The sequence below is a fragment of the Wolffia australiana genome, chromosome 1, assembly GCF_029677425.1.
Source record: "Wolffia australiana isolate 7733 chromosome 1, ASM2967742v1".
Taxonomy (NCBI): Eukaryota; Viridiplantae; Streptophyta; class Magnoliopsida; order Alismatales; family Araceae; genus Wolffia; species Wolffia australiana.
In genome coordinates, this window is record NC_135835.1 from 17,927,483 (window position 1) to 17,939,893 (window position 12,411).

Here is a 12,411-nt window from a genome sequence, read left to right on the forward strand (position 1 = left end):
CTTTGGTTTGTGCTTTGCCTTGGATTCTTAATTTGATGATGGGCGTGGTTAGGGTTCCCCCAACCGATATCCGTCCGTCATCCGGTATCAAACAACCGATATCTGATATCCGGGAAAAAATGAGACGGTGTCGGATATCGGACGATATTCGTCTAAAAGGGGTTAGACGGATATTGGTTTTCCGATATCCGGATTTCAGAGACGGATACCGCATGCCGGATATCGGTTTTTCGATATCCGGATATCGGTTCCGGAACCGACCGATAATCGACCTTTACACATTTTACTTATTAATTTAAATTGCGTTATTCGACTCTGATATATGTTCAACGCCTCTTAATATATAGTGTGCAATTTTTATTTTTTCTTCCATATGGGATAACAGGATTCAAAGTTAACGTAAACTCTGAATCCAGTTATCCCACATGGGAGATTTTAGAAACTTTTATTAGTATATATTAAATGAGGTCGATATATTATTAAATATCAATTTAATAGCTAGAGAGAGAGAAATGTGGTTTTAATGTGCTTCTCATATTTTTAGAGAGAGAGGCATGAACAGCTAGAGCGAGAGGGAGAGAGGGAGGGGGAGGGGGAGAGAAGAGAGAGAGATAAAGCGAGAGCGAAGGAGAGAGAGAGAACAAGTGCGAGAGAGAGAGAGAGAGAGAGAGAGAGAGAGAGAGAAAGAACGAGAGCGAGAGAGATAGAGCGAGAACGAGAGGAACATAGAGTGAACAGTGCTAACGAATGAGAGAGAGAGAGTGATAAATAATTCGATGCAGGTATCAAAAACCGATATCCGCATCAGATATGCGGTACCGTCATCTGTCCCCCTGAGACGGAGATGGATGCCGGTATCGGGACGGATACCAGTATCGGATATCGGCATTGTAGCAACCGATATCCGATACAGATATCCGATATCCGGATATCGAAAAAAAAGGATACCGAAAAATTCATTTCCGGTATCTGGTTCAGCATCCGTCCCGATACCGGCATCCGAAACCGGCAGCGGGACGGGCGAACCCTAGGCATTGTGTTCAAGTCGTCTCCTCAGGTCAAGATACTTTATGCAAAGAATGTTAATAGATACGTTCATCTAAACTACGCCCCAGAACACAATCAGGTGTCCCGCCCACCCCCTGTTCCCATTTGTGCTAGACCCTTCCCCTCCCCCTCTCCCTCCCTGTTCATGCTGGCCACCAAACCCCCCTCCCCCCAATTCTCTACTTCACCATTGACACAGCCCCCCCTTTTCCATTCTCCCTCCCTTTCTCTCTCCTAGACTCCCCCCAGTCTTCCTTTCTTCTTATTTTATTTCTTCCATTTCTTTATCTCATCTACTTTGATTATTCATTTCTTCTTCTGTTCTTATTTTTTATAGATCTTTTTGTCATCCTTTCTTATCTTCTCTTCTTATTTTTCTGACTTTCGCTTCTGTTTACATGCCATTTTTTAGTTTTATTCTTTGGCTTTAACTAGTCAACATGACTGGACAAAGACCGGATCGGGACAGGACAAGACAATACCGAAACTCTACCAAAGTTTAGATAAGGGTTAAACCCTTGCTAAAAACCAGTACCAGATTGAGGCTGTCAAACCCTAATTGTGACTGAATATACTTAGTATGCAAAAGACATAGAAATAGAAGGTATAACCACTGATTCGACAGCCCCCACACCATGTTAGTCCGCACAACCATCCCTTATCTAAGACAAATGATTTCATTAGACAACTTGGAAGAGAAACTCTAGACTGTAAGAAACTTGATCAAAAGGATGACATTAAATTTTTTTTCTCCCCCCTAAATTTGAAGAAAAGTAGTCTTCTAGAAGTTTCGGAGGGATGCCTATTCCATGGAAAATAAATATATCAAATAAAATCTGATATTCAATTGTCTGAATAAGGAATTTGATAAGTTTATTGTCGAGGAGAACGTACGTTGTGGTTTTGCAAATCATAAGATGCTTGGAACCATTTACTTGGACTTATGCAGCCAAGTATCATATATGATACAACTAAGGATATAAGATATATAATGTATCTCCTTTGTATGGATGGATTACATATCATAGCTCGGACGTAGTGAGAAGCTCATAGAGATGATTTAATGGTCAAGATGAGATCATTTTCCCTCGATATAAGAGGATATCTGATGTCGGACGTCGTCCGGTTGGTATCGAGGCGATGCTCGGATACCTAGATGATGTCGGACATTGTCAGTGACGTCGTCCGATAGATAAATTCCTACGGGGATGTATCTACGTGATGCAATGAACCCTAGGCAGATGTACGCGTAGGCCCCGACTCGTGGGGATTCGCTGAGCTGCGAGCTTCGGGTGTGCAACTGGACGATGGCTGTGACCTCCTGACCCTTGTATGAGCGACGATGGTGACTACAACATCGATCAAAAGAATTCTGTTGACGCTCACACATAACGGACGGGCTTGACCCGTACTTGGGAATTCATTCAAGTCGTAGTTTTTACGATATAATCTCCCACCTAAACTAACGTGAGAGCGGAGGAGTGCAGCTGAAACTTTACTAGAAGACGTAATATAATTGACGAGCAATAGGAATGGCGTACCTCATCGGTGGCTGCCTTCATCGTTGGAGTCTTCGTCGGTGCAAACCAATACGAATAAGAGCGGTAGAGATGTGATGAGAAGGAGCATGGTTCGGCTCAACAGACGACAATAACGCAACACTAGAGCGTGATGGTGGGGGGGCGGGGGGAAGAAGGCAAGGAAGCGAGAGCTCTCAGGCGGCATGAAACTGACTGACGGCGTGCACTGTGTGGGTGGTAGGTTGTTCCCTAGCGGCGTGTCACAGATTCAGGCTGCACGGTTGTGTTGGCGATGCAGTATTTGTATGTGAGTGGACCGGGGTGAGGATGGCAGCACAATTGCAGCGCGACTATCGGTGATGCACCGACGGTCATCACGGCCCACACTGTGTCCAACAACAACGGGGGGTAGTCGGATGCTCGGATAGCACCTGTCACAAGCTCGCGCAGCATCATGAGGTGTGCAGCAGTCGGGCCAGGGACCATGGTCGCAGGTGGCGTGGCACAAGCGGCTTTGTGGCACTCACCAGCCCCAAGAGTTTGCTGCGAATGGTTGCAATGTCAAAGGCACGGATATGCGCATGCGACCACAATTTATTTGTGGGTGCCGGGTCGCAACATTGATTGTACGCTCAGCGGGGCATAGTGCGGTGGGTGCAAGAGACAGATGTATCCGCCGCCGCAAGTCAGCCAATCTGTCATTAACTTGGCACAGCTAAGCCGTAGCACCTGCATCATGCCAGTACGGTGCAATCACAGCAGATGTGGCAACGTGTAGCCGAGCGGTCGGGCACGGCTGGAGTGGCAGCCGAGGATGGTTGTGCAAATATCGGGTGGGGCGATTGGGCTGGTAGCAGCGATGTCATTCTCCCTCTCCCACAGTGCTCCCTTCTTCCTTTTCCCTTCTCCTTCCCCTCCGTCCATTTTTTTCTTCCATTGGTGAGACCATGGAATGGCAAAATTCAATACAATAATTACAAATGGTCCGAGTTCTAGGGCTCCATCATGCCCCCTTTTATAGGTGCATGATGATCCTTACTAAGTGTAGGAGTGCCCTTAGTAAGGGCACAAATACCCTTACTAAGGGTGGGGGTCTTACACATAGGACCCCCCTTAATACAAAATAAAATGTGACCGACGACACGAATGCGACAACACGAAACAATGCAACTAAGGACGATACAAACACAAACATGAAATGATGGATACGGACTCGAAAAAAAAAACATACAAACACAGAAAAACGATGAATAAAATGAGCACGAGAAGACAAAAAATCAAAACATTCGATGGCGCGGTCGTGCTTTCCATCCGGGACATTAAACCCGGTTGTCTTCAGTGTCACTATGGCGTGTTGGTTGGGCTGGACGTGAACCGGCGGGCTGTCAACAATGATGATGGCGGCTCGAATGACGTCTCTGATGGAGTAAGGTGGCACGCTCCATCAAGATCAACTCAAGGAAGACAATGCAGAAAAATCCCTGGCCAGGGTAGTGAGGATATAAGCTAAGACGTTCTCCAACGATTCCCATTACGCATCAATACTAATCAAATGTTGGATTAGGGTTCGATGATAAACCATACTCTAAGTTGTTCAAGAGTCTCACGCCGATGACAGATTATACATATCAGGTAACCCATGACGGTAAAGATTCCATGAGAGAGTTCAACAATACTCAATATCTTCTAGAGCACGAGGTGTAGCTTGCCACCCCACAAGCTGGAAACTTAACCTATCGATTGGGTATAATCGATCCTTAATTAATCTATATGTCGATATAGTCAATTAATAAGGTTGGTCAATAATTATCATTGGGCCAATAAAGTTATTAGCTAGGACAATACATGGGCCTTGAGGGTCACACGCATGAGGTCATGAGAGCATTGGTGGATATATTTTACTTTTATGGTTTTTGAGAAAAACTTTAAGTAAAGTATAAATAGGGAAAGGGCTCTCACTTCAAGCACCCATGCAAGCCAGATTTGAGAGCCCTAACCTTTTCCCACTCTCTTCTCCACTCATCCAATTAGAGTGTCTTCATGGTGAGAAGATCTTCTAGATTTTCACAAAGAGGTTGAAGAAGAAGACGTGGAGATCCAAGCGCCGAGTGATTGCATGGATACTTCTTGAGGCCGGATGAATGAACGGCTTCACAAAAATCTTGGAGTGCCAAAGTCAAGGGTGGAATGAGTTCCCCAAAAGGTACATTTGATGTTTTATTATAAAGATCGATTATGATATGATCGACACGTTTCCGCATCCATGGATATGTGTTTTCCATGACCTAACCAAGACAACAAACCTAACAGACTATTGAGGAAAATGGCCCAAAAATTTAGGGTAAAATATAATTTAAAGAGATATCCATGAATGATATTGGCTCCAACAAATGACAGAAGTGTTATGGTCTATATGATTGTATAAAAGTTTGATGCATTTATTCGCTAGCTACATCTGATATAATTTTACTACACATATTTTGGTGAATTTTTATCAGTTATATTTCAAATTATAAATCAAAATCCACATTAATTCTTATGTGATCATCAATCTACATACTATTTTTTTTGCCATCTTTACTCGATACAAAAGAGGGTAAAATAGTTGATGAATAATGGAACATTAAATCTTGGGAAGGTAAGAGTTTGACATTGTGAACATTTAATTAAATTTCATAACATCAACTCAAACCATCAAAACAAATGTAACTTGACAAAAAATGGACTCTTAAAATATAGATAAGTGGCATTTTTTAAAAACTATGTTGAATTAGTTAGGAAGTCAACTAATGAAATGTTATTTATATCTTTAAAAACATTATTATTTTGATGCTTTTATGTTGATAATTTTATATCCATATATAATGTATTAAACATATAATGATATTGTTTGTTTTAGTTGGTTTAATATGGACCCAAAAGTGAAGATATACATACTCCCTTGCTGACGCGACTCCATGATCCCTCACTCTTGTTCTTAAATTTTTTTGACAACGATATTTTTTATTTCCTAAGGATGAGAAACATTTACTTAATTCATTCTATTTGTGTATCCTCCATATCAACATTCATCTTCAGGCTTGGCAACTTTGACATCAAGACCCTTTAATACCCATCAAGAGGCATATTTGAGAGGATCTTTAGGAAGCTGATTGGTGCAGCTATGGATTGAATTTTTTATTTTTATTCTGATATCAATTCTTTTCTTGTTATCTTGATATCTGTTATTGGAAACATGAAAATTTTAAATCAATTTTAATAAAATATTGAACTTATATATCTTCATCAAAACAGAATTCAGAGGCGTAAAAATATCTGATTGAAAAATTTTCATGAACAATATGAGTTTATAAAAAATTTAAAAATAATACATTGATTTTATGGAAAAATATATTATGTGCTGTTCTTGAGCTTCTAATAATGGAATGTTTTGATTCCATAAATATATTATCAGTATGTTCAACATAATAAGCCATGGAATATTTTTCATTAGCATATTTAATATTCACATGATGTTGACTTTTTAAGCTTCAGTATATCATTTATCTTAATTTTTTCATCAAATCATGTTTCTTAAATATTAGTTCAAAGCTCAATGTGGACTACATAGCATCATAACGGTTTGAATAATGTTTGTAAAATTGATTCGAATGCGTACCACACAGCCCGCATTAGGGAGTTTCATCTCAGCGAAATATGGCTAGTGGGCCGGTAGAGAGTTGGATATCCAGGGCCATCGCAGATGGCGGACTTGGCGGCAACATTGGCTAGAGATTGCCAAGGTCACACACTGGCATGTTGGTATGATACATGGCTCGCTGACGCACCCTTAGCCCGCCATCCCCACTTTGAAGCACATGGCCTTCGATTGACAGTGGCGTAGCTGCTCATGGGCAACACGCACCAACTTTGGGAGCAGCATGACCTCCCCTTAGACACTTTATCCCAAGCCCGGAGTATTGCCATCGGGACCACTCACGATTGTGATATTTGAGCGCTTACCCTTGACGGATCCTACTCCTATATGATGGGGGACCATCTCGATATGAAGACGGAACGTCGCCAACAACCGCACCGAGCCGCACGAGCTGACATCTGTGACACCTCGTTCAAGTACTCCAAGTGAAGACAAAGCCACACGTGTTTTTGCTTATTTTATTTATGTCTTTTGTTGTAATTTTCTCGCTGAATTATGGACCAGGCCGTTCGTGTTTTGGCCTTGTCCATTTTGATCGATTTTATTTTTCTTGTTGTTTTGAGAGAACCGCTCATGTTGAGACGGTTCCCTCAAGTTACGCCCAATTGGGCATGCCCATGACCCTATATAAGGATGGCATGCCCAAGAGGACGGACAGACTGAATTTGAAATCAAGGGGAGCTCCTGAGTTTCTTTTTTCGTTGTTCTAGTTTCTTAGCCTTAGATAGCCATAGCTTACAATGTAGAGTGTGGAGAACGTGGTTTTCCCACGTCGTCTGATTCAGTGGATATCATCATCCTCGTCTACTACGACCATTTTCATTCTCCATCAAGAACTGCTAGCTTGATCTCGTCGCCATGTCTCATTTTCTATAGAAGAAGTCTTCTTTCTTGGAACGGTCTGCGAAAGCATCCTCGCCGATACTGTTCTGCCTACGTAACACCCTCCTCTTCCAGCTTCGAAGAGGATCAAGATCTCTCCATCCTCAGAGGCCTGGCTCAAGAACCTTTCGAAACCAATTCTTGAATCTCAGATCCGGCCTCTCAGGAATGTGATCTTGGAGCCCTCAGCGCCGTCGCACCCACCACGGAGAGCGCCGCGCTTGCGGCCCCCTTCTTGGCCTATGGGTCTCAATTTGCCCCATCGCGCGGCTGCCGAAACATGCCTCGCCCCTCCTGCGCGACTTGAGCACGCTCACCAGCGCGGGCATGCGTTCGCCTACGCCCTGCCGTGAGTTGCGCCTCTACGCGCTGCCTCAACCTCGCCCACACAAGACTACTGTTGCTCCCCATGCCCGGTTATGGACGCTCGCATGTTTGCTTGCCTCGGCCATTTTCATCATCATCATCATCTGCTACGACCATTTTCATTCTCCATCAAGAACTGCTAGCTGGATCTCGTTGCCATGTCTCGTTTTTTGTAGAAGAAGTCTTCTTTCTCGTAACGGTCTACGAAAGCATCCTCGCTGGTACTGTTCTGCCTACGTGACACCCTCCCCTTCCAGCTTCGGAGAGGATCAAGATCTCTCCATCCTCGGAGGCCTGGCTCAAGAACCTCTCAAAACCAATTCTTGAATCTCAGATCCGGCCTCTCAGGAACGCGATCTTTGGAGCCCTCAGCGCCGTCGCACCCACCACGGAGAGCGCCGCACTTGGGGCCCCCTTCTTGGCCTACGGGTCTTGATTTGCCCCATCGCGCAGCTGTCGGATCGCCCCTCCTGCGCGACTTGAGCGCGCTCACCAGCACGGGCACGCGTTCGCCTACGCCTTGCCATGAGTTGCTCCTCTACGCGCTGCCTCAACCTCGCCTGCACATGACTACTGCTGCTCCCCACGCTCGGTTCTGGACGCGTGCACGTTTGCTCGCCTCGGCCCCGCTGGAGTGCCAACACTGCCGGGAATTGTTCATTTGACCTTACCGCGACACCGACCAAAAATTCCACCATATCAGGTTCTTTCGTTCCCCTACTCGACGCAGTTCATTATCTCCTTGTTAGTATTTTGTTGACATATTTCCTGTGCCTTAGAGAGTTAGGAATCCCGTATTATTACCTCATCTTACATCACCTAGCGAGAGAATAGGATTAATCATTCTTGTGGTTCCCATTAACTCGTTTACTAGGAAGATTGGACATCGACGGGTAGTACGACTAGCTCTCATCTTACGCGTTCGATTGGGCCAAAGGGACGTTGGGAATTCGATTGCGCCCAATCGAACTTCGCCAATTTAACTGATCATCACACTTAGTTGATTCGTTGTACTTGTCGTTATCTTCTCAAAGCCGCATCTTGTCCCTATACATATCTCATGAATTCATTGTCAACATCTGTGGTGCAGTACGTGCCGATCTATCCTGGCCGATAGCATATTACATCACTATAGATCTTCTTGGGAGCATTTTTGTGAGAAAGCCACCATCCAGCATTGGGGTCGTCGCACTAGCGATCACTACTCGGGTCTCCTTCTTCCTCTGAAGACTCATGCATCGTGGTCTCCCGGCTGATGATCGAGTGATCCGTATCTGCCACTCCCTTAGTTTGTGTTGCCATTGTTGCCCCACATCTTCGCAAACTGAGACTATGGAGCACCTTTTCTTCCATAGTGAGATAGCTGTAGACTATTGGCGCCATATTACACATCATTGGCGTCCACTCCTCGGCGCCTCCCCTATTATCACAGCGTGAGAGTGTTTTGGCAAGATGTATCTCTTGCCAACAAGCTCTAAACAGAGCCGCTTCTTCCACATCACCATAGCCTACTTACTATGAGAGATATGGAAAGGGAAAAATTCCTATCATTTTGCAGGTACTCCCATGTGTGGCTTGGATATCATGCGATGAGTCAAGCTATGGATACGGCGCATCCACCATCTTATACCTCCTCGCGCCCACAACTCAGCCCTCGCATGTGACCTCCTTCACTCTTGGGGCATCTGGGTGACCCTTACCCCTACTCGCATTTGGCTACAGATTGTTCATTGGTATCCACCGCCAATCGGCACCCTCAAGCTGAATGTGGATGGTGCGGCCAAAGGGAATCCTGGTCCAGCTGGAGGGGGCGGTATGCTTCGTGACCATATGGGGAGTATTATCTTTGCCTTTTCATCCTTTTATGGCATTCAGACTAATACAGTAGTCGAGGCTATATGGCGATACGTGATGGTTTACTCCTCTACAAGGAACGAAACTTTCACAATATTATCGTAGAATCGGACTCATAGGTATTAGTTGACATGCTTCGTGCAGATAAATACTGCCAGTGGTGGCTTCACCAGGTCTAGCAGGACATCATGCGGTGCCGCCCTCACACTAGTGTTCGTCACCAGCTACGCGAGGGAAATCAGACATCAGATGCTCTTGACAACCACGCCGTATACACGCGTACCCCTACCTCCTTTTTCTTTTCTTGGGAGGAACTCCCTCCGGTAGCTCGTGGATGCTACCGCGTGAAATGCCTTGGCTTGCTGGTTCTTTGCATGCGTCACACACTATCGAAGGAGAGGCCGCGAGAGTGGCAGATTGCATGGAGGGATGACGGAGGGAGAACTCACCCTCTCGCCTGATCGTCCAATTTTTCGAGCACCTCAATGCTGACATCTGCAGATGGCAGGGTCGACTGCACTCCATGCATCGACTCTGCTATGTCGGCTCCCCATACTCCTGCTGGCATGCGTACATCTCTTGGAGATTTACCCTTGCGATTGGCATCTGGCATGAAGCGCGGGAGGCGGAGCGCTCGCTCTCCCGCTTTATTGATGTCCTTGCCACACACCTCATCGATGACACTTCTTGATGGTGCCGAGAGCTCCACACACTCCATGCATCATCACCGCCGTAGAGGGATCCGGAGATACGTCAGCATGATCAACCTTCTCAGAGCACCTGCCAAGTATCACTTATGTATCTTTACCCTTTCCTGCACATGGGCATGGACGAGTGGGATCCGAGTGTAATTGGGATATTTATGCTCGCTCCATGCCTAAAAATGCTGATAAACAATCCACTTTATATGTAAAACCCCCCTAGGTGGCATCTAGGGCACGGCTGGATTAGTTTATGGGCATAACCGCAGGGTTGGACGTACCCGGCACCGTGTTTTTTGCCAATCAAAAAAAAAATTGATTTGACAGTTTTTATCTGTGTTTTCTTTGGATACATTCGCTAAAATATTTTTTAGCTATTACTATAATTTTTGTATAAATGAATTTGCATTCAACTAAAACCTTATTAATATTTGATTAAAAAATTAATTTTAGGTTGTTAATCAGAAATACCAACTTAAAATAAATAGTGGAAAGCCCTAAATTAAATTCACCAAAACTAGAATTGTTTAGGGCTATTCCCCTTATTCTGTTTTTCTCCCTTGCACTTTTCCATTTTTGATGGAATCAAGATGATGTAAGAATGCCGGTGGAGCATAGAGGCGGCGCATCAAGGCGGAGGACGAAACTTAACATGCCAAGGATCAGAAAAATATGTCTAGAGGCTGCACACTTGAGAAGTTCAATAGATCTCACTTGAGAATCCAAATGCAATCTGCGCTTAAGTGATTTAATGAATTCTTTTATACATGTCGTTTAAATTACATTTCAAGTAATTTACTGTAGGAACCCCTTGTGTTTTATCTAGATAAAGGGCATAGAACCCAAAAGTGCTATCAATAAACTTTCAGATCGTCTGTGATGTGGACAATGGACGCGACGGGACGAAGATCGTCCCGTCAGACGTCCCAAAATTTTGAGACTTGTCCAACTTGTCCCGTCTAGGGACTCGTTTGTTGAAAGAATATTTCGTTTGTGTCTCAAATCTGCTCGAATCGTCTCGTTTGATAAAAAATTTCTCCCCTCCCTTGTCGTGGGCGAAAAAAAAATCATGATTTTTTAATGTGTTTAAAATAATGCAGGTTGTAGTGCGAATCCCTTTTAGCAATTTTTTTTTTAAGGCCTGAACTTCCACACCGAAACTCGCTCTCTAGCTCTCTGCTTCTCCCCCTCCACCCCCTCATGTGCACTGCTGCCAACCCCCTTTCTGTGGCCCTCCTGCCCTCATCGTCGGAGGCACTCCCCCGACGACCACCGCTCCTGTTTTCATCGAACGCGTCGAAGACGGTCCAGATAAGTGTACAAGGTTTCTTCTTCTTTCTTCCTAATCTACTCTTTTTCTTCTTCTTCTTATTCTTCTTCATTCATATTCTTCTTCTTTTTCTTCTTCTTCTTCTTCTTTATTCCTATTTCTCTTCTTTTTCTTCTTCTTCTTCTTCTTCTTTTTCTTCTATCCTCTCTCTCTCTCTCTCTCTCTTTCTTTTGCTCTCTCTTTATATCTTTATTTTGCTCTCTCCTTTTCTTTTTCTTCTTTCTATCTTTCTCCCTTTATATCTTTATATATTTATCGCTGTCTCTCTTTTCTGAGCATGTTTAGAATGTAACCTGTTACTTGTTTTTATCGAGATGGGGTTTTGACTAGATCAGAAGGTGAATTGAGGTCCAATCGTTGACATAGTGAAGCTTCTATGAATGGACTAGTGCAATGGTCTTCAATGAAACGCGGGAATGAAGACTTTTGTCTAACAAAATCAGAACAGTGTGCAATTGGCAAAAAGAGTCATGCATAAGAGAAGATCACTGACGACACACTTTGAAGCAACCAGCGCATTCCCAGATTCTTGGACAGGTAATGATGCCAGACGATATTGGTGTCGTCATCTCGAGGGTACTGATACAATGCTTGGATAACGGTTTGATACCAGGTATGGACCTATGGAGATGCGACTACGAGATGTGAAGACTCCTAAGCGGATGTGCATGCAGGCCCGACTTGTGGGGTTTGCCAAGCTCCGAGCTTTAGGGAGGGCGATTGATGACGGTGACAATGACCTTTTGACCCTCATCGGAGTTACAAAGGTGTCGACGATGCCAAACAGACTGAGTCCATGGGGTGCTCTCACGTAACGGACGAGCTCGGCCCGTACTTGGGGAAGACACTTGGTAGTTTCTCTCATGTCCGTTATCCTCTCACCTACTCTAGCCCGAGCGCGGTAGAGTGCATCGAAAGATATACGACAAAAGATAAATTTAGAAGTAAGTGAGGGGAGCAAGGTAACTCTGTGGTGACGTCACCCCGGAGTCGTGGTACTTTGTCAAAAAGGGA

The 12,411-nt window shown here is 44.4% G+C and overlaps 1 long non-coding RNA gene across 1 annotated transcript; it reads left to right on the forward strand.

Annotated features, from left to right (window-relative positions):
- The first annotated feature begins 11,724 nt into the window (after positions 1-11,724).
- On the forward strand, positions 11,725-12,181 carry LOC144716601 (uncharacterized). The gene is made up of 2 exons (XR_013584944.1): positions 11,725-11,934; positions 12,011-12,181. It is a non-coding gene; the product is annotated as an uncharacterized LOC144716601 (long non-coding RNA).
- The last annotated feature ends 230 nt before the right edge of the window (positions 12,182-12,411 follow it).